The sequence below is a fragment of the Eschrichtius robustus genome, chromosome 19 (assembly GCF_028021215.1).
Source record: "Eschrichtius robustus isolate mEscRob2 chromosome 19, mEscRob2.pri, whole genome shotgun sequence".
Classification (NCBI taxonomy): Eukaryota; Metazoa; Chordata; class Mammalia; order Artiodactyla; family Eschrichtiidae; genus Eschrichtius; species Eschrichtius robustus.
This window is the reverse complement of record NC_090842.1, coordinates 27,280,370-27,297,466: the sequence shown is the minus strand read 5'-3', so window position 1 is coordinate 27,297,466 and position 17,097 is coordinate 27,280,370. Positions and strand designations below refer to the sequence as shown.

General features: G+C 41.3%; 1 pseudogene; it reads left to right on the top strand.

The window, feature by feature from the left end:
- Positions 1–9,906: 9,906 nt before the first annotated feature.
- On the top strand, positions 9,907–10,406 carry LOC137753611 (large ribosomal subunit protein uL11-like; annotated as a pseudogene).
- Positions 10,407–17,097: the final 6,691 nt, after the last annotated feature.

The window sequence follows — 17,097 nt, the reverse complement described above, 5'->3', positions numbered from 1 at the left end:
ATGTCTGGCATGTATTCCTGCCCCTTCCCTCAGGGATAGATTTTTTTTTCTGTTCCCTTACTTCAGCTGCAGTGGATTTGCACCTGTGCCCTAGACATGATAAGGCCTAATTCTTCCTCTATGAAATAGAGGTATGATAATAACAGCAGCAACTCTATAGGGATTTTTATGATAAAATTGTGTGATTTACGTATAAAGCACCTTAATAGTAGTTAATAGATAGTGGCTTATTGTACTTCACTCGATAGTTTTTTTTTCTCCACATCTTCATGTTATTTGCAAGGCTGAGTTCCTACCTTTTACATCTTCATCTAAGTCATTACAAGTGCTGATTGTTGTTAAGTCCTGAACCCAAAGATACTATAAACAATTTTCAGAAAAACAATAATTATCCTATCCTTTTTGGTTTAAATTCTTTTTAGCGTTACATAATTTGAAGTGAACTTCCCAGAGAGCCCTTCAAGTTGGCAATTGGAATATGGATGAGTGCCCCAAGAGAAATGTTTTATGTGGTGGGATATTTGCACAGTGCAATGAAAATAGGGACAATCCAAATTACAGTTTAGAGTAGAGGTCATAAATGGAAAGGTGAATTGCAAGACTGGAGGCTATTACAGTTAAGGCCCCAACCATAGGCAAAGTAGATAGGTTATGCTTAGTGTTATTTAAAAAAAAAAAGTTGTGAACATCTTGAGGATTTCATGGCAAATTTAGGTGAAATGTATGTTCAGGGAGTAATATGGGAGCAGGTGGGGAGAAGGGGACATTCTGATGGTGAAGTAAAGGGTATGATTACCCACACATGTGCCCTAGCTTAGAAAGTTTGTGCCTCACCATTTCTACCTCTGGGATGCGAGCAAAAACAAAATGAATATGAATTTCATCTCTTCTTAATGTGCTATATGTGTGTATAGAATGGGAGCAGAAAGAAAGTTGGGGAAGAGTATGGTGAGTGTATAAGGAAGGATACTCATTTCTGATATCTGTGATACAGAGGTTTAAACGATCTACCTCTTGAGTCCCTAATTCCATAGTGGAAGAGGAGATTAATCATCTTTTTAGGTAATTAATAGGAGCATTGAACCTTTTGTTCACATGTATACAAATCATTAACAGAGCAAAGTACTAGCTGGAGGCAGGTGATTTTTCAATTCCTCCAGAGAGTTCTTTGGTGATGAATATTTTTCAAATTTTCAAGCTTCATTTTTACTAAAAAGAAGTTTAGGGGAAGTGAGTTTCAACACCCCTGTTTAGATACCTCTGATGTTACACCAGTGTCTTAGTAGAGTGTCCCAAGCCATCTATTCCACGGATTATATGAATCTGCTCATTTTTCAGGCTCATTTCAAATCCTGTCTCCCTCTTTCAGCATTCAGTTTTTCCTCTCTACTATGTCTCTTTTCTGTTTTCCTCAAATACCAATAGGGTGTGGCCAGGATTGACTAGGCAGCCCAGGTCCTTTACCTTTTCTCATATCAGATTCAATTCCCCACGATTGGGTCACCCTTTGGGAACAGATGTCATGAATCCAAGATTTGGGCCTTCTTTCCTTTGTGACATGTTGCTGCTGATCTTTAGGTTTGGAACCAAGCGAGCTTCCCTATGGAATACTTGAAAAGAAACACATTCAGTGGGCTTATAAAGTTCCATAAATGAAAGCCAATCTTTTGTAAAGGACCTTTCTTTCTGTCCTTGCTTCCTTCCATTCTTCCTTTGTTTTAATCAGCTTTGAGTGTCCACTGTGTGCTGAATTTAATAACCGTTTGGTTTCAAGGAGTAGATGCTCTTCAAGCTTGGTTAAATTGGAACAGAGAGGGTAGAAGAATATCAAAAGAATACAAAATCAGGTCTCATAAATGTCTGGAACCAATGAAGTTAAAAACCAGTGGGAGCTATGGCAGTTTTTCTTCCTTTCCTTCCCTTCCTTCCCTCTTCAAAACATGCGCTAATCTCTGGTCTAAGACTCTGTATGGGAAGTAAAGCGGCAGGTGATGTGTGGGAGGAAACGACTGGCTGTATTCTGAAGGTGTCCCTGCCTCCTTGAGACTGAAAAGATCATTTTTCTAACTCATCCTTCCTTTCTCCTGGCCCTCAAGGCGTTCTGTTTATAGGCTTGGATTCCTATCCAGTAGTCCCAGAGACTCCTGAGAATAGGCCTGAGATTTATTATTTTTTACTTTTTTTACTTTTAATGTTATAACTAACATTAATTAATTAGTTAATTCAGCAGCTCTTTCCTGAATGCCTTCTTTGGGCCAGGTACAATTCTAGGTTCGAATAGCACATAGGTGAGTGAGACAGAGCTCCTACCTTCACGGAGCTAAGCGTTAGTCGTAAACTTTCAGTGAACTAACTGAGTGAGCGCTTTATGGAGGAAAACAACTCTCCCTTTTTCTGAAAATCCAAACTTTGTTCTTACAAGAGTTATAAAGGTCCTGCTTGATTCTAAAATAGCACAGCTGACGGTAGGGCCTGTTGTTGGTCAATCATACTAAAATAGTCTCTCCTGGATATTCCAAATACCGCTCAGTTCAGGAGAACTGAACTCTCCAGCTACCACTTCCTTGCACCTCTCCATGCACACTGGCATGCACACACATGCAGAAAAAGGCATCGCAATTCACCCACTTGTCCAAGTTAGAAATAGGAGATATTTTCAATTTATGCCTTATTTCCACGTTCAGTTGATCTTGTTCAGCTAGTCCTTTTAAGAATTTTACTAATACATTATCTCTTACATCTGTTTCCTCTTCTTTACCCCTTCTGGTATCATCTTCAGACATTCATTCTCTCTCACCTAAATCCTAGCCAGAGTCGCCTAACTGACCCTCAGCTTCCAACCCATACTCCTTTCATCCATTCTCCAAGAGCAGTGTCTGACAAACAGTGGTTATTGTTAAAGCTGAAAAAAAAAAAAAGGGAACTTGGATGCATTACTTCCATTACCTCAAATGACCCTGCTCTTAGTGTCTGAGACGACCATGTTTTCCATTTGGCCACCTCTAGATCTTTTTAGTGCTAAGATGGTGGTAGTATCTATAGTCTCCACTGATTGAGAAAAAATTATTTAACACTGTTAAATGAATTGTTTTGGTTATTTCCTGACTCGGTGCCTTCGCTTTTGCTGTTCCTGCTGCTAGTACTGCATTCTTTCTTTCACAGTTTTGTCTATTGAAATCGTACCCACCTTTCAATTCAACTTCATCTATAAAATTCTCCTAAGATCTTTTTGTAGAGGCATTTAATATTAACTTCTCTGTTAGACCATAGCGATCTTGAGATCATAAATCATACTTTAATTACCTTTGTGTCCTTTTTCAGCTCTTAATACATCAGTTAGTTTATAGTAGGTGCTTAGAATATTTGATAAATGGATGAAAATAGTAGCTAACACTTACTGTTGCCTTACAAAGTGAAGGTTACTAGGTAGGTATGGAGTGGGGGTCGCCAAAGAAGAATAAGATGTGGTCTCTAGTGTTATGTACTCTTCTGTTTGTGTTGTTGCATATACCTACAAATGAAACAAAAATAGTTTTTGTCTTCAAATGCATTAAAAATAATATGCTGACTCTGTATTGTTCCCTAAATGTATGCATGGGGTGGAGGAGGGAGACAGGTGGATTGTGTAACTTTGCAAGGTGACTACTTAAGAGGAACAGTGCTCATTTAGATGTAAGTTCTGGTCTGTTTGTCGCATTTCCAGTGTGACATGGCAAGACTTTAAATATTTGCATGGTGTGGATTAGGGGTTAGTGGCAGGCAGTATTTATGCAGACAGCGAATTTCTAGTACTTCAGATAAGAATGCTTGAATATGGTCTGGGAAGCAAAATTTTAGAGTTAAGGGGAGCACAATGTCTGAAGCACAGTTAAGACTCAATAAATATTTGTTAGGAAGAAGGAAGAATGGAAACAAGCCAAGGCAACTAGCATGTGTCTGAATAAACAGATGCTACTAAGTAAGAGTGGGACAAAAATGGAGTCAACACATATGAACCCATGAGGCAAGTGAGATATTACTCTTATTATTTTATTAGCAATACCATAGCAACTTAATTTCTTTTTCTCCTTGTACCAGGCACCTCACATATATTAACACATTTGTTATTTAGAAGAGCCCTTAATTATAGTTACCATTAATAATTACTTGATGGATGAAGAATTTTAAGATTCAGAGAGATAAGAAGTTTGCTGAATCTCACACAGCTAGCAAATGGCAAATGTGGTACCCTGTGCTCTACAGAACAAGGTTTCTCTAAATCATTCAGGGTGAGACTCTTCCTAGATGACACAGATGCCTGTCGTCCCCAGGTCACATCCCCTCAACTTACCTTTTTTCAGCTTAGCTGAGGTGGACAGTTCCTGTTCCTGTCCTCATCCCTCCTCAAGCATGTGTGCCATGGTCTCTTTCTGGTTTTCTGCCTCATGTGGTTTTCTAAAACCATGGAAGGATAGTCGAGTTCTTATCGGCTCAGCCCAGAGATGAAAGGTAGCAGTCCTTCACCAGTGGAAAATAAGAGTTGGTTGAAAAATGCACCACATTTCTGCCCTTCAGATGGACGATTATAAGGTGCTTTCTATATGGGTTCTCAGAAGTTCCCTGACATCACTGAGCTCTATTGGACCCACAAGTAAACAGCTCAGTAAACCATCCCTCATTTTCCTCCTTCCCTGTTTTATTTCCACCGTTTCACATCCCTGCTTCTGACATCATCTGCACTCAACTTGTTTCAGGCTCTGCTTTCAGAGGAATCCCAGCCAAGACACTAGTTAATCAGACCCATATGTCACATCAAGGTCATACACCTTAGGGTATCCTAAAGGACCTCCAGGTATCTGAATCTGTAAAGCCACCACTATCTTTGCTTGAGAATTATACCTTGTATGACAGGGAAAGATGTGTTTTTAAGAAGCCCATGTTTTGATGTTTGGGTAGGTAATGTCACGTGGAGCTTTCTCATTTCCTCATCTATGTTCCTGTAATGGGGATGCATGGGATTGATTTCTGGTAAGTGGTGCTTATTTCTAGGAAGTAGAGCTTACATTCTCTAGGGGAGACAGACAATGAAACAGTTACAATAAGGTGTGGCAAAGACTGTGATGGGAGAAATACGTCAGAGGAGCTCCCATCCTCGAGGCCCAGAGCAGGTTTCCCAGAGTGAGCTTGGATGTTTCCAGTCCGAGGTCTGAAGGCAAAGAAGGGTGTGAGGAGGATTTGGGGCAGATGGGCCAGGGCAGGAGAGTGCGCCATGGTGTGATCACGGGTGGGTGGGGCGTGGGACTGATGGTGAGCCAGTATAATGGTCATAGGGAGCAGAGGCTGGGGAGGCAGGGCCAGGCAGGGGTCCAAGGTCAAGCTTGAGTTGGGAAAGGGCTTCATCTCGAGGGCAATGGAGCATTTGGTGTGTTTTGGTTTGTTTCCTTTATAGTGACCGCTGCAGCATGTGATGTCACTTATATGTGGAATCTAAAAAATACAACAAACTAGTGAATATAACATAAAAGAAGCAGATTCACAGATATAGAGAACAAACTAGTGGTTACCAGTGGGAAGAGGGAAGTGGGGAGGGGCAATATAAGGTGGGGATTAAGAGGTACAAACTATTAGGTATAAAATAAGCTACAAGGATATATTGTACAACATGAGGAATATAGCCAATATTTTATAACTACTATAAATGGAGCATAACCTTTAAAAATTGTGAATCACTATGTTGTACACCTGTAACTTATATAATATTGTACAGCAATTATAATTCAATTATTCAATTAACTTACCCACTCACTAACAGCTAAAAAAAAAGAAAAAGAAAAAAGTTAAGAGGAAATAAAGGCAGCTCCATGCTCTGCAATTTTTGTTTTTAACATCTTTATTGGAGTATAATTGCTTTACAATGGTGTGTTGGTTTCTGCTGTATAACAGAGTGAATCAGCTATACGTATACATACATCCCCATATCCCCTCCCTCTGGCGCCTCCCTCCCACGCTCCCTCTCCCACCCCTCGGTGCCCTGCGATTTTAAGAAACCGATTTTGGACTGCTGAGCGGGTCATACCCATTAGTAGACACAAGGGGGCAGCCTCACACCGGGTTCTCAGGGAAGGCCGCCTGTGATCGCGGCGGCTGCTGCTTTTCCCCTCTTTAGGTGCACAGTAAGTAAAACTCCACAGTTTTGTGTGAAAGCGGATTGATTTTTTGTTTTTTTCTTTTTCTTTACGAAGGACTTGAGGTAGGGACCAGGGTTCGCTCGGCAGCACATCACAGGAAGTGCGCGTCTTCGCGTCTCACCTCCGAGGGCCTTTTGATTACGGGGAAGAGGCACCAACTCCAAACATGCTGCGTCCAAGGACGCTGAGAGTCGCCTCCCTTCCTTTGTTGTTCTCAAGTACCGTCACAGAACTGCTGTGCGGGAGAGAAAAAAGAACAGAGCTCCTCCTGGAAAGGAGTGGAGTGGACTGCTCCTTTGGAAAAATTCTCCCTTTGCCTGGGTGACCTCATCCAGTCCAGTGACTTTAAGTGACATCTCTAAGGAAGGTGACTGTCACTTTGCTGCCTCAATTCTAAACATCCTCCCAGAATCCCAGATTTGTATATTTCTCTATCCAGTTATCTAGCTGGTATCTCACAACGGTATCTACTAGGCATCTCAAATTTGACCAAAAAAACTATTGCTAACCTCCACATTTCCTTCTTTCCTATGGCCTATTTTCCTCAACCCAGTATCAGCCGTCACCACTCATCCAGTTGCTCAAGCCCCAAACCCACCAGTGATGCGTTGCTCCTCTTTTCTCACCTCCTCCCACGTCTCATCAATTCACGTGCAAGTTCTGTTTACCCTCCCTCCATCTCCACTGACACCTCCACTCGCGTCTCTTTCCTGCTCTCCTGCTGCAGCCTTCTTACTGGACTTTCTTACTGGACTCTGGACTGTCTACATATATGCCAGGATGATCTTCTGAAGAGAATTCAGATCACTACTCTGCTTAAAACCCTCTAGTGGGGTCTGTTGCACTTGTAATAAAATTCATATATCCTATCATGGACGTGCAAAGTCCTGTGTGTGCTAGCTACCCGTGGCCTACTGCCTCTGCCTCATCTTATACCCCTCTCCTCACTCGCTTGGTTCTGGACGCCTTGGTCTTCTTGATGTTGTTTAGTGGCCTTGGGCCTCGGCACCAACTTTTCTCTCCTGCTTTTGTACATTTGTCTCTAGTCTTTACATGGATGGCTCTCTGTGTCCTTCAGTCTCAGCTGAAATGTTACCTCTTAGGGAGAGCTTCTCCGGTCCTTCCAACTGTAATAGTCACCCAGTCACTCTCATGTCCCTCTGTTTTAATTCTCTATAAGCACCGATAGTAGATGCATTTTCTTTCTTTCTGTTTTTTTCTTTTTTGGCCGAGCCACGCAGCTTGCGGTATCTTAGCTCCCTGACCAGGGATTGAACCTGGGCCCCAGCAGTGAAAGTGCCAAGTCCTAACCACTGGACCGCTAGGGAATTCCCTAGATGCATTTTTCTTGCTTATTTGTTGCTTTATTGTCTATCTTCCTCCACTAGAATACAAGCTCTGTGAGGGGTAGGACATATCTGTTTTGAACACTTAACCTCATTCCGGTGACTAAACAAGGCCCAACACATGAAAGATGCTCAACAAATGTTTGTTGAATAAAGAAATGATTAGAACTATCACACCTGACCCTGCCGAGGGTAGGCTTCAGGGTTCTTATATTACCTTTGTGTTTGGTCTTAGGTGAGTCATTTATTCTCTCTGAGCATCAGTTTCCCCTTCCAGATAATAGTATTCTGTGATATGCTCATTCTAATCCACGAGTGTGCTTCTCACCTAGGAACTCCTGAGTGGAAAACCCAGTTGCTGTCTAAGAGTTTTGAACATGCTTGAAGGGTGAGAAGGGTGAGAAGCCCTGAGACTTAATGATTCCTATCTGTTCATTTTCATGTAAAGAATCAAAACTTGAAGTTGCCAGGGTTTTTGTAGTCTCCTGTGAAGCTGATTCCATGTCATGAGACAGAGATGGAGCTGACCCTCTCAAGATGGTTGTTCTCTGAGTGGATGAGCTGGAGGTCAGGCTGATTTTTCTCTAAGCCTTTGGTTAGTGGTACCTGGTTTGAAATTCTGGACCTGCTATTTCAGAAACAAAGTAAGTACAGCATATCCATTCTATCTTATTGTATCTTAGGTTTTATCTAAATGAGGCAACAGTTACAGACCCGGACTCTTTAGGATGCTAAAGTGCTGTTCACAACTAGTCAGGAAAGGTCACCAAATAAATACTTTGATGTCTGCTAAGAAAGGAGATTAGTGAAAGCCTTGACTCTGTGTTCACCCAGATTGCAGGATGTGGGAGCATCTTCATTCTCTTTCAATTCCTTTGTTGCTCTGGGATACTGATACCCTACTAAGCTTTAATTTCTTGAAAAGCCATTTCATCAATCCTGTTGACTGTATGCTAAGATTCCCCCCCCCCCCACATTTGGGTGAGCCTGTACCAAAGGAGAAGGTTATCTGGGCTGTTAAACCTTGAACTGCATGTCTTTTGAAGAGCGCATTTTGCATTTTGTTATGTCAGGATTGTAATTAGATCCGTTAATTAAGTGAAGAATGAACTTTTCCCAAACTCTGTACCTCTTTGAATTTTTGATAAGTTTGCTTAGGTTGCTGCTGACCTTTGCTAAGGGGTATGCCACTGCTCATTAATTGGCAAATTTTAATGAGGAGAGCTGACGAATGTGCTGGCCTTGACAATAAATAAAGCTGGCTTCCACTCCAGGCCTTACCACTTTTGGCTGCTTCAAAGTGTGTGGCGCTTCTTTTTTTTTTTAATACATTTATTTATTTATTTATTTTTGGCTGTGTTGGGTCTTCATCGCTGCGCACGGACTTCCTCTAGTTGTGGCGAGAGGGGGCTACTCTTTGTTGCAGTGCGTGGGCTTCTCATTGCAGTGGCTTCTCTTGTTTCAGAGCATGGGCTCTAGGCGCATGGGCTTCAGTAGTTGTGGCTCGTGGGCTTCAGTAGTTGTGGCTCGCGGGCTCTAGAGCACAGGCTCAGTAGTTGTGGCGCACGGGCTTAGTTGCTCCGCGGCATGTGGGATCTTCCCGGACCAGGGCTCGAACCCCTGTCTCCTGCATTGGCAGGTGGATTCTTAACCACTGCGCCACCAGGGAAGCCTGCCTTTCCATTTTCTTAACAGTGTGTTTGGAAGAGAAGAAGTTTTAATTTTGATGAAGTTCAATTTATTGATTTTTTAATAGTTCACGCTTTTGTTGTCCTATACAGTGGTCCCCAACCTTTTTGGCACCAGGGACCGGTTCTGTAGAAGACAATTTTTCCACAGACCTGGGGGTGGGGTGGGGGAGCGGGGATGGCTCAGGCGGTAATGCGAGCGATGGGGAGCAACAGATGAAGCTTAACTCGCTTGCCCGCTGCTCACCTCCTGCTGCGTGGCCCAGTTCCTAACAGGCTGCGGACCAGTAGTGGTCCGCGGCATGGGGGTTGGGGACCCCTGCTATATTAGATATCTTATCCCAACTCAAGGCCATTATGATTTTTTTCCTGTTTTCTTTTAGAAGTTTTATGGGTTGGCATTTAGGTCTATGGTCCATTTCAATTTAGTTTTTCTATATCCTTACAATAAACTCAGAAAAAAGGAACAAACTATTGATACATGCAACAACATGGATGAATCTCAAAATCATTTATGTTGAGTTACATAAGCCAGACCAAAAAAGAGTACATACTACAGGACCTCATTTCTAGAAGTTTCTAGAAAGTGCAAACAAATATATAAGAACAAAAAGTAGCTTTCCTCTTTTATCTCAGAGCAGGCCAAGGGGCAAGTTTCTTCCGTCTTTTTGCATCCAGGTCTATCCAACACCAGCTGCCTCCAACATGTCGCTCAAGTTCAACCCCAACAAGATCAAAAGTTGTGTGTACTTGAGGTGCCTTAGTCAGGAAATTGATACCACGTCTGCCCTGGCCACCAATATCTGTCCCCTGAGTCTGTCTCCAAAAAAGCTTGGTGGTGGCATCACCAAGGCAACCAGTGACATGAAGGACCTGAGGATTATAGTGGACCTACCCATTTAGAACAGACAGGCCCAGATTGAGGTGGTACCTTCTACTTCTACCCTGGCCATCAAAGCCCTCAAGGAACCACCTCAAGGAGACGGAAAGAATCAAAAAACATTAAGCACATAGGAAACATCACTGTTGAAGAGATTGTCAACTTTGTCTGACAGATGTGGCATGGATGTTTAGCTAGAAAACTCTCTGGAACCATTCAAGAAATCCTGGGGACTGCCCAGTGTATGGCTGCAGTGTTGATGGTCACCACCGTCATGACGTCATAGATGACATCAACTGGTGCAGTTGAATGCCCAGCTAGTTAGGAACTACTAAGGAAAATATTTCAATAAAGGATCATTTGAAAACCAGTAAAAAATACTCCCCAAACCACAAAAAAACCCCACCCCCCAAAAAAACAAGAGCAAACAAACAAAAAACAGATTAGTGGTTGTCTAGGAACAGAGCTGGAGAGTAGATTACAGACATGCCTAGGAAACTATTGGGCATTATGGAATTGTTTATTATGTTGACTGTGATGATAGTTACATGAGTGTATGCATATTTCAACACTGGTCAAGTTGTACCCCTTAAATATGTGCAGTTTATTGTATCAATCATACCTTAATAATACCTAAAAATTTGTTCATTAATTGAATGGAAAGAACTCTTCCTCTAAGGAGCCTTGTAATTTAGCTGCCCCAAACGACTTCTGAATCAGACTTGGGTATTAATTTTCTTAAATCACATTTAAATTCGAAGTAACTTTAAAAAAAAGACCATTAAATTTTATCAGTCTCCTTCTTCTAGTGCGGTCAGTTGTCCTTAGATAGGGAAGGAGCACAGTGAACACATTTTATGGTCTCATTGCAATGTGCTGTTCTTTTTGAAATTGGTGTCTTATCTTTTACATCTGCAATTAGGTGAAGCTGGTAACTTCAAGAATAAGTCCTGCACTCAAACATGTTGGCACTTAACCCTGCACCACCGAGGGCAGCAGCTCAAATCCAGATCTTTCCCTTAGAGCAGACACTTCATTTGGAATTGTCAGAAACACGTGTAGCCTGAGGTCAGGTGCAGTCTACACCTGTTCAAAAAGAGGGCCAATTTCTGAATACTAGGATTTGACCGTCCTAAAAGAAACAAGTCCCATTTTCTGCTTCTCAGAATGAGTCTAATATCCAGCTAAAAGGAATGCCGGATTAAAATCTAGCTGGATGACTTCAACCATGCCACCTGAATCTCTTGGGCCTCAGTTATTTCTAGTCTAAAATATTGGTTTATTGGCTTAGATAATTTTTAATAGTGTTTCCTATAATGCATTTCTAGAATTGGTTATTAGAAACCATTTTGTGGCTCACCCTTAACCTACTGAATGCAGCTGTATTTTTGCTCCAAATGTTAAATATTTAATCAACTCTAGGTGAAACCCAAATGTAATTCATTAAGCAACTTGGTGTTGAGTCAGATGCAACAGACATGAAAAATGCTTTTTCATTAGTGTCCACTGGCTTCATTGGTTCAAGAATTCCGGCTGATGGAATGAATAGCAAAACTGTCCTCTGTTCAAATAAACTGAATGTGTATGAGTAAAAATAAAGTAAAATAAAAGCCAGGAGCCTTTCCAATTGGCTTTTACTAATTGTGATGTATTGATTTTCTATGCTACATTAACGCCTACAAGGCTGTCCTTTGGCTAATCCAAAAGATGAATGAAGTTAATGAAAATTGTTATTTCAAAGTGTGCATAAATGTAAAGGCTGGAGAAAGGCACATGTGCTTGTGTGTGTGCGTGTATATGCAGAATGTGGAGAAAAAGACACACGATGCAGTTTTTATGTAGGGGAAGTGGTGGAGACCACCACCAAAGTATCTTTTGTATATGGTCTTATTTTTTTTTGTCCCTTGTCTACAGATCTTGAACAATTTAACCTCTCAAAAAATAAGAATACTAAACTTAATAATAACTGTATGTTTTAAGTAATAAGGATTTGGCTTTCCTATATTTCTATTAGTCAGAATTAGAAAAAAAAAAAACCTCAACAGTTTAGATGTGAATTAAGCATATATTCACACCAAGGTTACGAAGCTAAAATCAACAAAAGCAAGGAAGGAGAGAGGGAATCAAGTATTGTCAGAGTATGTTCTAGGTACCAGGCACATCACTGGTGATTTGTATCCATAATCAATTTCTAGTAGTTTGGAGGACAGTGTTGCCCTTATATTGACATCCTAGAATTCAGCAGCCATGGGCTTAGTTAAGTGGGAGCAAGTCAGCATAGAGTGTGACTGTCTTGGATGGTGATGGTAGCATTAGTTTCCAGCCTCGAGTCCTCAGAGAAGGGCACATTTCTTTCTCTTTTACTGCCTTACTCCCAGGAGGATAGGCTCTCCTGTTTAATTTCCTAGAGCAGGGGGCAGATTCCAACCCCTGGTTCAAATCTGGCCTGTTGCCTGTTTTTGTATGGCTTGTGAGCTAAGAATGTATTTTACATTTTTAAATAGTTGACAAAAAATCAAAAGAATAATATTTCATTACATGTGATAATTATATTAGAATTTCAATGTACATAAATAAAGTTTTATTGAAACACAGCCACGCTCACTCATTTACATATTTACGGCAGCTTTTGTGCTACAATGTCAGGAGTTAAGTGGTTGCAATGAGACAGTATAGCCCACAAAGCCCACAATATTCAGTCTCTGGCCCTTTACAGAAAATGTTTGCAGACCTTTGTCCTAGATCGTAGCAGAGATTTCACTGAAGGTTGGTAACAGGAAAAGAGAAGTCCAACATGCAGTGATTTACAGCTGTGCTCCATCCTTAGGTCTTTCCCTCAGATTGGCTTCCTGCTTTTTTCTGGAACTGTGTCAATGTGACCAAACATCAGGTGAACTGAACTGGGTCCTGAGACTGAAGGAAAGAGATATAATTTCCCCTCTTTCATGGGGTTCTCCCGAGTCCTTTTTTATTGCCTCCAAAGGATCTCTTTCCAGGATGGCTGACAGCTAAAATATCGTTTCACTTTAGGAAAACTCTACTCTCACCTACGGGGGTGTGATCTGGACCTGGGATCCTTCCAAGACAATTACACAATAAACTCATATCAGTATAGTCCCCAAATTCTGGCACATTCAACCCTGTGACCAAGATTAGACTAAGTGCAATTTGGCATCACATAGTTTTTCAGTCCTTCTAAATAAAGAGATCAATAATTTGGGATATAGCCACACTCAGAGTTGAATTTTTTTTTAAAATAAATTTATTTATTTTATTTATTTATTTTTGGCTGTGTTGGGTCTTCCTTGCTGCTCACAGGCTTTCTCTAGTTGCGGTGAGCGGGGACCACTCTTCATTGTGGTGCGCGGACTTCTCATTGTGGTGGCTTCTCTTGTTGCAGAGTACGGGCTGTAGGCGCGCAGGCTTCAGTGGTGGTGGCATGCAGGCTCTACAGTGCAGGCTCAGTAGTCGTGGTGCACGGGCTTAGTTGCTCCGCGGCATGTGGGATCTTCACAGACCAGGGCTCGAACCCTTGTCCCTTGCATTGGCAGGCGGATTCTTAACCATTGCGCCACCAGGGAAGCCCCTCAGGGTTGAATTTAATCAGTATGTTCATCCGAGAGATGGGTATAATATCATTCACTTCACTGAGTTTATCACAATAACACTGTAGCATTAAGTAACTTGTACAGTGTCACGTAGGACACAAGTGACAGAGCTGGGATGTGAACCTCATTCTTTCAACTCCAAATTTTCTCTCTTCCTGATTCTATCTTTTTTTAAAATTTTATTACTTTAAAAAAATATATATTTATTTATTTATTTTTGGCTGCATGGGGTCTTTGTTGCTGTGCGAGGGCTTTCTCTAGTTGCAGCGAGCAGGGGCTACTCTTCGTTGCGGTGCACAGGCCTCTCATTGCAGTGGCTTCTCTTGTTGCGGAGCATGGGCTCTAGGTGCGCAGGCTTCAGTAGCTGTGGCACACAGGCTTCAGTAGTTGTGGCTTGTGGACTCTAGAGCGCAGGCTCAGTAGTCGTGGCACACGGGCCCAGCTGCTCCGTGGCATGTGGGATCTTCCTGGCCCAGGGCTCGAACCGGTGTCCCCTGCACTGGTAGGCGGATTCTTAACCACTGAGCCACCAGGGAAGCCCCCTAATTCTATCTTAAAAGCCAAAAAAAAAAAAGGTTTTTTTTTTTTTTTTTTTTTTTTTTTAGTAAACCTGGGACTTTCTTGATAAGTAAATGTTTGATTTCTATTGGACTTTTGGAAAATTTGCTGAGTTCATAGATTTCCATATCATGGCACAATAATTGGGGACCTAGGAGGGTGCTTACAAGCTCACACTCTGGAATCATAGAGAACTGGGTTTGAATCACCATTTTACCACTTACCAAATGAGGAATGTTTCTTAAGCATGTTTCTTGAGATCTCCGAGGGCCTCATCTATAAAATGAGAATGATAATGGTACTGACAGGAACATTGTGTTAGTAAATGAGATAAAAATGTACAACATGTAACTTAAAAAGTGCTCTGTAACTATAAGGTATTATTTTCTCTCAGTTGGATAAAAGTGGAATTCCCACATAGCAATAGTTCACTTTTTCCACTGTGAAAGGCCCATGTCGCAAATACTATTTCAGATTTAATTTTTTTTAAAGCTCAGATATGCACTATTGAACTCCCCTTGAATTTTGCTGCCTGTTTCCCAAAGCCTTCAAATGCATTTGATGGCTGCATTGGGGAAGGGACACTCGTGGGATGTCATCATGACAACCATTGGTGCTTTTTGACAAGGTATTGAGAGTTGATGATGATCAGGGAAAAAGTGGCTTCAAAGCGCTCTTCATAATCCATTAGGCACGGATCATTAGCATGGCTCAGAAGTACAATGGAACATTTGTAGGAGTCTGTACTATCAGCAGCCCACAATGAGCCCATTCTTGACACCACAGACTTTTAACATCTCAGTTCTAAGAACTGCAGTGATGGTTGACACTTTTCATTTCAAAGAACAGACTGAACATGCTGCTCTCTATAAAGACATTATCAAATGTACTTTTAAAGTTTTAAAATATTTCCATGTGGAACAGTTATGTTAAAAAGCACTGTGTACATTTATGCGCTGCACGTGAGAATATTAAAAAGTGAGATACATTTTGTTCATTTCGTAATGGGTGTATTTTCCCAAAGTTCTGCCCTAATTTCTTTTTTTTTTAAATATTTATTTATTTACGTATGTATTTGGCTGTGCCGGGTCTTAGTTGCAGCACGCGGGATCTCTAGTTGTGGCATGCGGGATCTAGTTCCCCAATCAGGGATTGAACCCGGGCCCCCTGCGTTGGGAGTACAGAGTCTTAGCCCCTGGATCACTGGGGAAGTCCCGCTCTGCCTTAATTTCTACATGTATATCCACATACATAAATATCTAATTTATCAATAAGGTCTATTCATACCACACCACACTGGACCAACAACACATATAGAAATTATATAAATGTATCCTCGTCCTATTTTCAGCCATTTCTCTCTAATGCTCATTTTCATTTAATTCTGTCCTGTTGAAAACTTTTCTGTGATTAAACTCTAGATGGGATTATCAGCCCATCTCAGGACATATGTGAAGGGGAAAATGTAAGAGAATTTAACTCACTTTTCTTTCTCAAACTTTTCTATGTAGAATAAAATGAGGTCACAAGTCATGTACATGTTCATACCGTTGATTTGATGGGAAGTGCTGAGGATGAGGTGGAAAACCCATTTACTTTGTTTAATTAATAGTTTTAGTCAGTCAGCCAGATCATTGGTTGCCGTTCTTAGAGTCAGCTACAAAAGCGAACTATTTGTATCTTGTCTGTCAAATTGTCAAGAAGAAATTCAGTGAATAGTATATGAAGACTTCCTTTATTTGAATCTTTTTCTCTATTTAGTGGAGACAAATCTCTTCTGTGATAGAGTCTGCTTGCATTTTATGAGCAATATTACAATACCTTCTTTCAAATCTCAGTGTTTAATTGGTTCCAGTTCTACAAGTCATCACTTAACCCAAACTCTTGAGGTTCTGTCCTGGATGAGTAACATGTCCTCTTCATTTGTATTTGGACCATGAAGTAAAACATTCCTGAATATAGAACACTTCAGTTCCACAAGCAATGCTAACAATGCCAGTCTTTTTACTTCCAGATTCACATTATGGTGATACAAAGGGCTGGGACTAGGCATTTCAGATTTAACAGGGCCAAAATTAGATTGCCTCTTTCCCTCCCTGATCCACTCTAATCTACCCCAAATTGCCCTTTTTTGGAAATGGCATATCCATCCTTCCCCCCATTCTAGTCTCATACTCTAAACAAGCCATCTGACATCTCATATTTTTTCACTCCTTACTTATATCCAGTGACAAATCCTGTCATTTCTAGTTCCAAAATATTTCTCTATCTCACTATCACCACACCAGCTAAAGACACCCTTATTTTATGCCTCCTCTCCTTCAATGGCCTGTCTCCCCAGTGGTACTAGTTTTCCCTTCTGTATGATTTTCCACCTAACTGCTAGGTAGAGTGTTTTAATAGGCAGTTTCGATCATGTCACCATACTGCTGAAAAGCCTCCAAGGGCTTCTTCATGCCATTAAAAAAATCCCAAATCCTAACATGACTCAGAGGACCCCACATGGTGGCCCCCATCTATTTCTACAGACTCATTTTCTGCCTTTGCCAACTTGCTTACTGTATTCTACCCACACTGGCCTTTTCCAGTCCCTTTAACTTGCCAAATTCTCCTACTCTTCCCTCAATGCTGGCCCATGCCTACTCAAACTCCAGGTCTCAGAATTGGAGAGGCTTTCTCTACACCCAGCTATACTCCTAGGTAAGGTAGGTTCCCCTGTTTGCTCTTTCATGACACCCGTTATTTTTCTTTGCTGCACCTCTCCTCCATGGTTGTGTATTCCTGAACCTATTATTGGATGCCTTTTTCCTACTAGCTCAGGCTCCAAGAGGAAAACACCACTCTGTTTTG